Source organism: Centroberyx affinis, unplaced genomic scaffold (genome assembly GCF_046629955.1).
Source record: "Centroberyx affinis isolate AG114_WGS23_722 - 3 ecotype Tasmania unplaced genomic scaffold, CSIRO-AGI_Caff_v1 ptg002115l_1, whole genome shotgun sequence".
Lineage (NCBI taxonomy): Eukaryota > Metazoa > Chordata > Actinopteri > Beryciformes > Berycidae > Centroberyx > Centroberyx affinis.
The window spans coordinates 232,501-246,102 of NW_027280437.1; the positions used below are offsets into that span (position 1 = coordinate 232,501).

Genomic DNA, 13,602 nt, shown 5'->3' on the forward strand with positions numbered 1-13,602 from the left:
TGCTCCCTCGCTCTGACTTGCTGTTTCCTTGTAATCCAAACAATTCCTCACAGTTTCCTGGAATCTGACCAGTAGTTTCCATTACATGTGTCCCATCTCCAGTCATTTCTGACCTTTCCAGCAAAACTTCTCATGCTATTCCTCCTACACCTCTCAAGCAGCCCTTCACTCCCTCTCCCTCAAGAACCACGCCGACAACCGAGCCCTCCCCAACACCCGTTCTACCCAGAATTCAACATTGGCCGCGAGCTTGGCTGGTTTTCCTAAAAGCATTTAAGCACAAAGATAATCTCTGCACCATCGTTTTGCGGTTGAACAAAAGCTATGTGTGTGCCGATTTGCTTTTAGGGAACTCAGCCCAGGACAACTTCCCTACCCTTAATGACTGAGATAATCCACTTCTGCAGCCTCTCACTCAAACTCAAACCTATTCAGTCTCTTGGTCTCAGTTTGTGGTGTGTTAGCTCCTTCATTGTAGCACTTTACTGCGTGTTTTCTCCTGTGAGTGCCCTTGTGGTACACTGCTGAGCCCGGGTCTGCCCTCCGGAGGACTTTTAGTAGTGGCGACGTAATGACTTTGGGTCCACCAGACCACTACCGCACCTCTCCTCCCTTCATTCTCTCTATCCCGAAGTCCTCACTGACTATATTCCAACAACAGCAAGGGGGTGACACATTCTACACATCCATGTGTGTGATTTTTGTGCTCTGTCTTTTCTCTGTCTTTCTCTTTCTCTTTCTCTTTCTCTCTCCATTCTGTGCATAGATGCTGTAAACAGTGTTCGGCCTTGCCTGGTGAAATATCCACTTCTTTCTGCTCTCTGTCTCTCGTCCGCTCCTCACTTTTTGCCCTCTCCATATTGTGGATTGCTCTCTTCTAGAGGAGGCAGCAAGTCCATTTGAAAGAACTTCACTGTGAAAACAGCCAACAATTAATAGGGGAATAAACATTAAACCTGGCAAACACATTAGGTACGGTTAAGTTGGCTCCCCAAAATGAACTGCGTGTCGTTGTGAAATGCAATCTGAAGGAAATGAAGCAGAACCTAAAAAGGGATGAACTGAGAGAATGAAATTCTCTTGGTGACCTTAAAAGCGCTGTGTTTGTAGGTAAACTGATTTGGCTGAAGAAAGCAACAGGCAATGCAAAAGGGCTTGTGAACCAAGGGATGCTTTGACTTGTGATTCTCCGCTGCTGATGAAGAGAGAATGAAGAAGAAAAGAGATCACAGACAACACAGAAGATCCTCTTCCTTTTGCCCCCCGCCCCCCGCCCCCCCCCATCCCCTCGCTCTCTCTCTTTCTCTGCTTTTCATCTCACTGCTTGAAACTATTTTTAGACGAGATATATTGAAAATAGTGTAGAAAGGAGATGTGCCGTGCGCAAATGCTCATCATGAAAATGTTGTCTGTCAAGTCTATTAAGGAGATACAGTGCATCCTATTAATCTCTAATGAGAAACTCAAATCTCTGCTGTTAATGTGAATAATGGCCACTCACTGTTGATATTCTCTGTATTTTAACTGTACTTAAAAGCACATGTGTCTGTCATGAAACACAACTCTGTTATTCAGGCCATTTAGTCATTTATGCCACTAATGTCTGTGAGTGTGAGTACATTTTTGAAATCCTGTAGCCAGTACGATGACCTCTCATCATCAGCCACTAAACTCAGTATACTGGAGTCATATTTATCAAGCTTGTATCCACACCAGTGTAGCATGAGCGTTGTCACAGTAACAACAGCTTCTTTTACTGGATGGGAACAAACCGCCGTCAATCAGAGGAACATAAAATAGCTGCTGTGCTCGGGTGAGGGAAAAGGGGGGGTCAGCATCAGGTTCCAGCCCCTGAGAGCCATTGGGTTTTAATGGGATTCCATTTGTACACGGGTCCCTCTGTGTCCGGCCATTCATTGTTTGGATTGTGGCTGTAGCCTAATGCGGCAAGGACCTGCTAGCAGATTGAATAGTATTGATCAGTTCTGCAGGACATGCAGTTGGTCCTCCAGGATTACAAAAGCCCCATCCTTTCCTCTCAAAAGGTGAATGTGTGTGTCTGTATCCAGTTCTCTGTGTGTGTGTGTGTGGGTGGATGGGTGGGTGGGTGTGTGCGCGTGCATGCATGCATAGGTGCGTGTGTGTGTGTGTGTGTGTGTGTGTAGGGTTTGCTGCCACGCTGATAGTCACATAGGAATGGAGTTGTTTGGGCTAAAACACAAGTGGCTATTTCACGGTTGGGTTGAGATGCCGTGTCAGTGTCTGTCAAGGCCACAGGGGGCTGCTGCTTCCGTCTAGTTTGGAATGCTCTGCTCCTCGATTTCAGATTGGAAACTGTCAATATGTGAACTGGAAGAAATGGTCTGCAGTGGTTTTCGCCCAGCGCTGTGTCCAGAGTCATCCAGCATCGATTCTGAGTACGTCTGCGAGATCGGCCCTCATTTATACAAATGTTCTTTGACTAGAGCTCGAGACTCCATAACGTAATGTTTTAATCAATATAATGAAAAAACTGGAATTTGAAATTGTCAAGTGGTAGCATTCATATCTTAGGTGATGATAGAAATTAGTTTAAGCTTTTGGAATGTCACAGGGGATTGGAGAAATTCAATGTAACCTCTCTTTCTGGCATTGAGATAAATTTTTCATTAATTACAACTTTGGTTTGGATTTGGTCCTAAACGCAAAATTTTTGCATACGAACTTGATATAATTGAGGTCCATGAACTCCAAAACTCTGGTAGGAAAACAACACGTGACATCTCAACGTGACCTTTGTATTATGATATTATTCCCTTGCATTGGATTTCATCATTATGAGGGTGGCTCTGTAGAGAAAGTGGTCTGGCTTTATATTCTGACTCTGTTGTAATTGTACAGTTCCATGTGACTGTCGAAGGGGGATTACTGAAAGCCTTTGTAACAGAATGTATTCCTTTGCTCTTTTCTTTCATGAATTTTGCTTATTCGTGCAGACAGTCTAGACCCTGGTTTCTTAAACTTTGGGTCAGGACCCAAAATGGCTCACAGGCTTTCTTCTCTTGTGTCCCTGCAACGTGTTTCCGTGATCCAGGGTCTGTGCGTGAGACTTCATTTCTCATTTGGGTCCCAGCCTGAAAAACTGTAATAACACTGGTTGTAGGCAGTAAAATATTGATTCTGTGTTGTTACTCTCCACAATCTGTGTTCCCATACTTGCAGAGGAAAGCGGAGGGAATAGATTTTGCTCCAAAGGCTTGAGGAAAACTTTCCACAGAGTGTTTCTGGCTCCGTCATCCCGGTGTAACCAGCTCACACTCTGGCAACTGTGCCAAGATGTCCGAGGGCTTGCCCGAACTGGCTCACCCCACAGACTCCCCGTCCCTGTAAGGGTTTTGGAACGCGCTCACCCACACTGATACACACCAGCACTGTTACACAAGAGAAACGCCAGACTGAACCTCACACACCGTTATTGCACAAGAACTTTTCACACTCACAGGCAGGCAGACACTCGGTTAACTCTGAGTAAAATAACTCAAGAGTTTGTGTTTACAATACACAGACTCGAGCACACATACACTTGTAGACGCATTACACACAGAAACTCAAACTACACACACACACACACACACACACCTCTGAACAAATTAACAGTAAACATAGTCGCAGGCGTTTTCACAAATTATGCATAAAGTCACCTAGCAGTGTAAGCAACACCACGAAAACATCATCTAAATACAAGAAAAAACAAGATTTGTTTTTTCTGCCATGTTGACAGCATGTTTTGACTCTGTTCTGGGTGTTTTGTAACCAACAGGCATGCAGCCCAAGTCTCTACTCCCCTCTATCTACATATAAGGTGCCTAATGATGGATTCTTAATGATAATATTGATATTATGATGAGTATATATAATAAACCGATTAATCTAATTAATCTTCATGTACACTGTGTGCTCTGTTATTGTGTCAGTGAGTCTTTGCATGCAATCATACAACTGGCATGCTGTATAAATATAATAAGTCCACCCACACTAGCCTATAGTATCCATCATACTTCTCTACTGTCGGTGGAGATCTACCCAGATGGTGAACCAGATACACATGTAGCTCTCAGCAGGTTGAAGACGTGTGTGTTTGTACATACGTGTGTGTGTGTGTGTGTGTGTGTGTGTCTCCTCATGCATGCCGTATGTTTGCATGCTTCCAGCAGATGCAGGACCAGGTAGGATGTGTGTATGTATGTAATGTATGTATATGTTTACCTAACATGTGTGTGACAGATGTGGGAGTGAGATGAGATGATGTTACAGGCCATGCAGGTGTCACAGCATGGAAACAGTCTCCTCTGGTTAGCAAACAGCAGCCTCCCCCGAGCCTCTGGAGCCCACAGGAGCCACTGTAAATCACAATTGGAAATGACTGGGAGGGTAGTCTCTCTCTCTCTCTCTCTCTCTCTCTCTCTCTGTCTCTCTCTCTCTCTCTCTTGTTTGCTCTTCTCTTGCTCTATCTCTCGTGCTTTCTCTCTCACTTTATATGCACATACGCAATTCATATATGCACACTGATATTCACAAATGGTGACATTGATGCTTACGCACACACTGCTAGTCATTTTACACTCATGTAAACTCTTTCTCACACACAGCAGTGGCAGCAAAAGCAGCTGAATGCACTGAATGGCTAAAGCATAAGGTGCTATGTGTCGCATTTTAACATCAATAAATCACGACCACATGAATTTTGAGACATTAGTATAATTGCCGTAAATAAACGATATTGGCAGCAGTCTCTACACGACATTTTACGTTGTGTAGCACCAGGTTAATTTTTTTGTAAAATCTGTTGTATTGCTTTATGGCAAAAACAGGAGGTAGCTTTACGGCACAAAACGGGAAGAGGGAGCTGTTCTCTTCTTTTAGAGTTTCTCACAAGAAACACTCGCACTAACACTACTACTGGCATGAGATCGAGATCATTTATGGTAATTCTACCAAGGTATCACAATTAATCAGGCAATGATATATTGATGTTTAAAAATGCTACACATAGCACCTTTAAGCAGTGCCATGCTGCAACAGAGAGGCGGAGCGAGGGAGGAGGAGGAGGATAGCAGATGTGAGGGATGAAGAGAAAGAGAGATATGACAGAAAATCGCTAGCGCTCAGTCCCCTGCTGCCTCTCCTGAGACCTGCAACACACACTCTCAGCACTCCGGGCTCGCACCGCCTGCCTGGATGAAATCTCCACAGTTTTTGTGCTTGTGTGTGAGAGGTAGAGAGAGAAAGACACAGAGAGAGAGAGAGAGAGGGAGAGAGACACACAGAGAGAGAGAGAGAGAGAGAGAGAGGTAGAATTTGTGTGTGTGTATGAAATTCCCCTTCACTGTTTTCTCACTTTCCCCTGTCCCTCTTTTCTCTTGCTCAGTTTTGCCGTTCTAATTCTATCCATCACTCTTTCTGTGTGTGCCAGCGTATGAGAATCTGTCCCTCTCCCTCTGCTCTCTTTCTCTCTGTTTCTCTCCCCCTCTCTCTCACCCCTCCCTTTTTTATTCCCTCTCTCTGGTATCATTTTGTTGCATCTCAGTTTTCCTCTATGTCTCTCTCTGTATCCTTGTTTTTCTTTGTTGCTGTGGATACTCGTACAGCGCATCTTTTCCTCTCTCTTGTTCTTTGTACATCATTACTCTCTCTCTCTCCCTCTGTTTTTCCTCCCTCTCTTGTGTCTCTCTGCATCATCCTCTCCCTGGTTGGTGTGCATAACTCTTTGCATTCCCATCTTCCTCTGCCACACATTCATGTAGCGCACAAGCAGGCGGCCGTATGAATTAAACATCTTGGACGCTGCACACTGAGCCTCTTTGGAGTGTCAATATGAGCACTGGTGCTGAGATAGGGGGCTCTGGCCACACCGCATGAGTGTGTCAGTGTGTGTGTGTGTGTGTGTGTGTGTGTCAGTGTGTGTGTGTGTGTGTGTGTGTGTGTGTGTTTCTCTGTACTCGACACTGTATCACATTCACCAGCGGGGGTTATCACAGCTGTTTTCCTTCATGTTTTATTGTCGGGCGGAGCAAGAAGCTTTCTCTATTACCAAAGCTTCACCACTTTGACAAAAGCACAGGCCTGAAAAAGTTTCTCTCCCTTTCTCTCTCCCTGTCCCTCTCTCTCTCTCTGTCTTATTGTCTCTCTTTTCCTCCTCTCTTCTCTCTCTCTTACCCTTTCCTTCTCCCTCCCCGTCTTATCTTTCCCCTTTTCTTATCTTGTTTGATTTCTCAGTGCGTGATGTTTGTTTTCAACCAGTAGTTTGTGTCAAAATCGTTTTTGCTTTATCCCCCACCCCCCTCCTCTCCTTTAGTCTCTCCCTTTCATTCAACTTTGTTTTTCCTTTGGTTTTGATCCCTTTTGCTGTTTGTCCTTCTGTTGTCTTTCCTCTTACTCCCTCCCCTCCCCTCCCCTCCCCTCCCCTCCCTCTCCTCTGCCTCTCTCTCTCTGTCTCTCTAACCTGTTCCCACTCATTCTGTCAATGTGACTGATAGGAAAACTTTTCAAAGCAATTGATGTTGCTCATTTCAGCAAAGATCAGCACCGGTCTCAGAAGGCTGTGTGTGTTTGTGTGTGTGTGTGTGTGTGTGTGTGTGTGTGTGTGTGTCGGTGCCAGTGTTGGTATCTGCACGTGTTAATGTCAGTGTGCCTGTGGGTTTTCTTCATGTTCGTACAGTATCTTCTACAAAACGCATGTCTGAGCACACGTGTAAATGCGAGTCAGGAGAGTCTCTCCAGCAGGCGGGCAGGTTAAGCCCCCTTATCAGCCTTAACTGGGTGTTGATTCAGTATAGATCAAACTGACATCCATCCAGTCGTGAACTCCCAGTCCCCGCTCTCCTTCTCGCCTCCACTGCACACTTTTCACGGGTTTATCTTGCCAGCTTTGCCGCGGCCAGCGTCAGCACTGCACAGGATAATGCACACTTCCGTCGCACTGATCCAGTGCGGCAGGCAACCTTTCAAAGTTAAAGGGATCTTTTTTCAGGTCAAGCAAATAGGTCACACTTACACAAATCTATTCAATGACTTGACCACAATGTACGGAGGCAAATGATGGCTGCGAGGAAAATGGGAAGGTATTAGACATCTGTGATGGGAATAGAAAATTACCTGATGTTTATTGCTCAGTACGTAAAAGATTATATTTTATTTAATTATATTTGATAATAGCACAGATAAGATTTCGCTTCAATAGCAGATAGGAAATAGCTTCAATAATGCTGAATAGGGAGTTCTATTCTCATGAGAGCAATCATTTTGTCAGAGTAGGTGTCACGTTTTTCAAATGGTGGATATCACGTTTTAGAATGAATCTCTTAATTAAGTTTTTGTACAGTATACAGTCAAGAGGAACACCAACATGGCTTTTAGGCTCATTTTATTTACTAGTTTACTGGCTACAAGCTGGAACTGGGAATAATCCTTTACCTCCCTTGTTTCTCCTTTACTCTCCTCCTGACTTGAGCATCTGAGAATCTGTCCCTCTCCCTCTCCCTCTGCTCTCTCTTTCTTTCTCTCTCTCTCTCTCTCTCACTCTCTCTCTCTCCCCCTCTTCCTTATCGCTTTGCCTCTGCCACTGTTAAATCCAGCTCCTGTAACTTTTCGGCCCTGTGGCTCTAATCCCTTTCCCCCCCTTTTTTTTTCTCCAACTGATGGATTCCAACACGACGTGGCTCCTCTTCGATGTCTGCAGGAAAATGTTTTCCGCTCTGCCTCCCGCGGTCAGAGAGTGGACCGGGCAACGGCGGGGATGCCGTGTTAGCTAGCCGGCGGACGCCCGGTGACTTTTCCCAGCACCTCGCGCAGCTGTGCGCTCTGCCGGCCCGACATCAAGGGGAGGCCGGGGTTATTACCGCTGTGTTTATGTGTCAGGCAGAGTCAATTATGTCTCTGACGGGAGGAGGGCCAAAAAAAGAGAGAGAGCATGTGGTACACCTTTCTTCCCCGAGGCATATGTGTGTGTGTGTGTGAGATCGTAAGTGAATGTTTTTTCCGCCTGTGCGAGCGCGCTAACGTGCTGGTCGCTCCACAGGTAGTCTGAGAAAATAAATCTCCACCCTTGGCTCCCCCCTACGTTCAGCGGTGATGGAACAGGCCAAAGCCCTCAGTGGGGAGCCAGAACCTGGGGGCCTCCAGCCGGCAGGCGCCACTGAGGATGGAGGGGTGCTGTGAGCTCGCTCGTTAAAAAGCCCGACCCTAATGATATCCGCCGGCACTTTCCCTCGCTCCAGCCCCCCCCCCCCCCCTTCCCCCTCTCTCTCTCTCCCCCTCTATCTCTCTCTCCCGCTCCCTGTCCTCTCTCGCTCTCATCTCTCTGCCCTTTCTCTTTTGTTTCCTCTCTCCCTCCAGCCTTTCCTCCTCCTCCTCCTCCTCCTCCTTCTTCTTTCGTCTCCTTCTCTCTTCTCCCTCTCCTCTTTCGCTTTTCGCCGCCATCTGCCTCTCTCTCTTCTCTCCTGCTCCTGCTCCTCTCCTCTCCTCTGTGTTTGGGTGAGGATGTATGAACCCGTCTGGTGGAGTGAGGGAGAGGCTCTGTGTCACACTGGCCTTCTAATGAGCAGTTGCTCTGCGTGCCACCGGCTCCAACGGAGCCAAAATGGCCGACACATTTCACACTGCTGGGCCTGGATCTGCCGAGTTCACGAGCGACTGGCTTGACGACTTCTCTCTTGGATAATAGCATGTGTAAAAAAAAAAAGAAAAAAAAAGAAAAGAACAACAGAAGAAATGATGTAACATGCCGCCTTTGGTGAGAAATCTATTCCTCTGTTCACTGTTGCACAGAACTGGAGCAGGAGAATGTGTAGTGGTGCTGCTATCCTAAGGGGCTTGAAAATACAGGCCTGTTTGATGGCCTCCTCACTTTCATCCACTGTGTGTATGAGTCAATACTCATTTAAAGCCCTTTCATTCTTCATTTTCCCCACCTGGACGGGAAATATTTCATGTCAGGATATTTCCAATGTCCCAGTGAATGATTAACACTAGTGTCCTAAATCGCTCCCCTCTTAGATTAGCTATTGAAACGGGAGCATTGTGTTTGTCACTGAGCATATTTGTCTTACAGGTTCATGATCAATAGAGAGGAGTACATTTAAGGTCAGTTACCTCTACCCAAACAAACCATTAAATGAGGAAAATTTTAATTGTTTTAATCCAGTCCTATGGTCTTTGTTCTATTTTAGTGCACTCCTATTCTATGTCATTCAGTTATAAATGGATCCTTTTACAATATCTTTACACCAAGTTCAAGGCTCATGATAGCTGCTAACAGATATGTGGTCGGGACAAACAGAACACGCCTCTTACCTTGTTGTGCAACCTTGTTTGTGGATTCTGGTTACCCAGAGATCATCTGATTAAAAATCACGGAACTCTTGGGCAATCATTTCCCATAACTGTCGGGAGCTATTATGTAAATCTTCTATTAACTATCAGGGGATTGGCAGGTATTTTTGCAGCTCTTTGTTGTCAGTAGTCAGGAATCTCTAACGGTCTAACGAGTGGTGCGACCTGATGTCACACAATGGATGTGAGTCATTATGGAGCTCTGCTGGAGTTTAGCTGCAGGGACTGACTGGGTGTGTTTCAGGTGTTTCGCCAGTGTGTCTATGACTGTGCTTACTTATGTGTGCGTTTGGGTGTGTGTGTGTGTGTGTGTGTGTGTGTGTGTGCGTGTGTGGCAGAAAATGGCATCAGTTTCTCACAGTCAGGCAACAAAAGAGATGGCATCATGTCCACACCTCTGAGGACGAACTCCGGGTCCCAGACTTGCCAAACAAACTCAGCCGAGCAAGTCTTAGTTTTCTCAATACTCTTCACCGCAATAACCAATAATGACAGGCGCTCTCCTATTTCTAAGAAGCAACACTGCAGAGCTGATTGGCTTGGATGCGATTCAATGCTCGGGCTGAAATAATGTTGAACAATAACTGTTTCCATATGAATGGACAGTTTAAGATCTATGGCAACAAAACAGACAGCAAACAACAATTCAAGGAATAAAAGTCACTCTCAGCTCTTATCCATCTGCCGCAGCTCAAAGTCTTGATTGTCTTGTTGGCCTACATTAGGCATTCTCTCTCAAACATTACACTCTCACGCTTATCTCCAAATCAGCCTCTTAATCTCAGCCATTATGATCTTGCATTACCACATTAACTAGCATACCAAAATTAAAGATGACATCACTTTCTACCCCAGCAGCAATTAATTGTACCCACCCCACCTCCTCCTCTTTTTTCCTTAAGTCGTTGAGTGAGGGCATTGATTTATTGATTGAGGTTGTGTGTGTGTGCTGCGGTGCTCGGGGAGATGAGGAGGATTATGTAGCAGCAGTCTGATGTTGTTGACACTTCTGTCGCCTTGACAGCTCCGACATGCCAGCACTTGGGTGTGTGCCCACCCTGAGTGTGTGTAAGTGTGCGTATGCTGAGGAGGGGGGGACGCATGGAGATTGAAAGGTGGATGGGGAGAGTGTGAGATAGTGGGGAGTGTTTGTGTGTGTGTGTGTGTGTGTGTGTGTGTGTGTGTGTGTGTTCGGGGGGTGGGGGGTAAGAGTGGCGGGCCAGCTGGCAGCCTCTGGCTCCAGTGTGCCCCGTGGGCATCCGGCTTGGCACACACTCTCTCCACTGCGACAGCTGGGACCTGGGTGCCAACCAAGACAGCACTCACAAACACACATATATACACACACACACATATATATATACCCTAATGAGAATACATAAGAAATGCAAGATCCATACATATACACAAATTAACGCACAAACTTATACAAACGCATATGTCTCTCTGTGTCTTTCTCTCTTTCTCTCACACAAATGCACCCACCCACAAACACACACACACACACACACACACACACACACACACACACACACACACACACACACACAGCAGGAGGATACAGAGGATTGTAAGGGAGGCAGTAGATCAAGGATGTAGGTCCAGAAAGGGGTAGCAGTTGAGTAGCTGTGTGTGCATAATCTGTGTGTATGCACGTGTGTGTGTGTGTGTGTGTGTGTGTGTGTGTGTGTGTGTGTGTGTGTGTGTGTGTGTGTGTGTGTGTGTGTGTGTGTGTGTGTGTGTAGGTGTGTGTGTGTGTATATGTGTGTTTGTGGGTGGGTGGATGGTGGAATAAGTACACAAATTCCTTACATAAGAGTTGAAACTCACTGTGGAATAATACTTTGGTAAAAGGTTCCCCCATTAAAGAGAAAGTATTTAATATTAAATGTACTCAGGGGCTAAAAGCCAAGATTAATGTTTAATGTAATGTCCTTGCATTTCATTGCTACAAAGCCTTGCATCTTCAATTCATTGACCTCTCCAGATTCAGGTAAACTTCGGTCCATTTAAGCTTGCTCTTATTGCTTCCTGCAAGATAGCTCACTCAAAATCAAAAAATGCATGATGAACAACAGGATTTCCTTCATGGTAAATAACGTTGTGGTCATTAAACCAGTTTTCAGAAAAGTCACAGAGGGAAGGCATCAGTTTTCAAAGTCCCGAGTTCTACTTCAGGCGTATGACGTGCTGAACTACCGAAGGGGAAACTGAAAAAGAGGGCATGGTTTTTGGAAAGCAGGAGGAGAAGTCGTGGAGGTCGAAGAGAGCCAGTGGCGAGCCGCCGAGGGAGGGTGTGAGGTTAATGGGAGTAAATCAGGGAACCGGGGAGGTGAGGTAGAACCTTTGGGTTTTTCTTGCTGACTGTCCGCCTCGCCTCATTTGTCAGTGTACCCTGAAAGGGCTGGCTACCGAGGAGCGGTCCAAAATAGAAAGTACCGACTCAGGAACATAGCTCTCTCTACTCTGTCTACTTTTTATTATTACAGTTGTCATTTCCGCACTTTTCATCAATCAAACGGTGTTGACTACTGTTTGGATTGAAACAGTGTTTTTTTCTGAAATGGGGTTATGCTTTACTTCACATTTCTTCACTTTAGTTTACCAAGGAAGGAAAACACATAGTTTCTGTATTGAGTGAAAAAGTTGTGACTGATGAAAAAGATGAAGAGGAGGAGGAAGAAGCAACAACAGAAGCATCAAAAGAAGAAGGAGAAATCTTCCAAATGTGTCCATTTGTACATTTAGATAGGAACAGACATTTAAACACCTGGCCTGATCCATCCACCCAGTGCATGTAGATCCATTTTTCTCACGAGGCAAAGATATTGCCTCCAACATATCTCACAGTATGGGATGATGTGCCTCACCAGGCAGCCAAGCACACTCCGCCATAATATGCATTATGACTCTGATATGTTTTGACAGCTCAGAGTCCCTCAATATTAAACTCTACCGAATATGGAATGAAAACAGCTGGGGCACAAGGTTAGATCAACATTTCATGCCTTTCCCTCCGATGAAACATACTCACACACAATGGCATTCATGCATTCAAAATGGCATTCATTTTTCACACACTCACCCACGCACTCATACAGAATCACACTCATGCGTAGTGACAACACTTGTGCAAACGCACCGTTGCATATCAAGCCTTCAAAAACAATACGTAGTTCTCACTCGTGAAATAGTAACACCACAAACACAAACATCCTCTGTTCAGTCACACAGCTCCACTATGGGTGAAGTGAGCTCTTTGCAGGTGCTGATAACAGCAATCCCTTTTCAAACTGACCCAGGCTGGAAGACAAGGCAAGCGGGCAGGTGGGTGGACAGACAGGCGGGTGGATTGACAGGCAGGGAGACAGACAGGCTTGTAGATAGACATCAAGACAGACAGGCAGGCAGGTAGATAGACAGGTAGACAGATAGGAGGCATTATTTATGAACCTGGCTCACAGGACGGCCCTCCTTACTCCCCGTGTCTCTTTATCTTCCCACTGAGCACTGATGCATGGAGAAGGGTGAAGGCCCTCCCACCTTACACACCCACACACACACACACACACACACATACATCCTCAATGGGAACATAAGTATGGCAGGATGCACAGAGCGCCCATCATAATTGCCCATGCCTTCCCTTATCTAACTACCTGGGACGGCAGTACTTTGTTAGGACTCACTATGATTAATTGCTGATACAAAGAACCGCTCTATTTACTGCATGTAGGTCAGGTTGTACCTGCTTAACCATTAGGTGGCAAAACCTTGATGTGCCCAAAATATGCAGAAGTTTACTTTTAGTTTACTTACTGCGAGACACAGCGGGGTGATGATGCACCTGGCGCCAGACCGGGTCCAAAAATATTTACTTGCTCCAGAAATGCAGAAATGTTTTTTGGGGTTTTTTCTTTACCTGGAGAGGCAATATTCATCACTGTGGGCACTGCCGGAAAATCAATCTTTAGTCTTTATTCTTTATTAGGATCTCTAGCTGATGCCTCAGTTACTGCTAGTCTTCTTGGAGTCCACACTCATATTCATATAGCTATGAGCAATTTAAAATCTCCAGTCAAAATCCATTATCTGCTATTTAACACCATGTTACAGGCTTGGTAAGAATTTCTCATCATCTCTATTTTGGCCTTCAAACGTCCCAACTGGTGAACTGGAATGTGCCTTTGGTATTAACATAAGAGGTTATAATAATGGCGTGCTGATGACTGC

General features: G+C 45.4%; 1 protein-coding gene across 3 annotated transcripts in view; it reads left to right on the forward strand.

The window, feature by feature from the left end:
* samd12 (sterile alpha motif domain containing 12) overlaps positions 1 to 13,602 on the forward strand; it is a 104,752-nt gene that overhangs the window by 79,108 nt on the left and 12,042 nt on the right. The window contains exon 5 of one of the 3 annotated variants that reach the window (XM_071531714.1): positions 1 to 244. This exon is cut by the window's left edge and continues 250 nt beyond it. The exons of the other annotated variants lie outside the window; for them this stretch is intronic. The gene's annotated coding sequence lies outside the window, so the exon portion shown is untranslated. Of the gene's footprint in view, positions 245 to 13,602 lie in introns of those variants that run through there. 3 annotated transcript variants of the gene reach the window in all.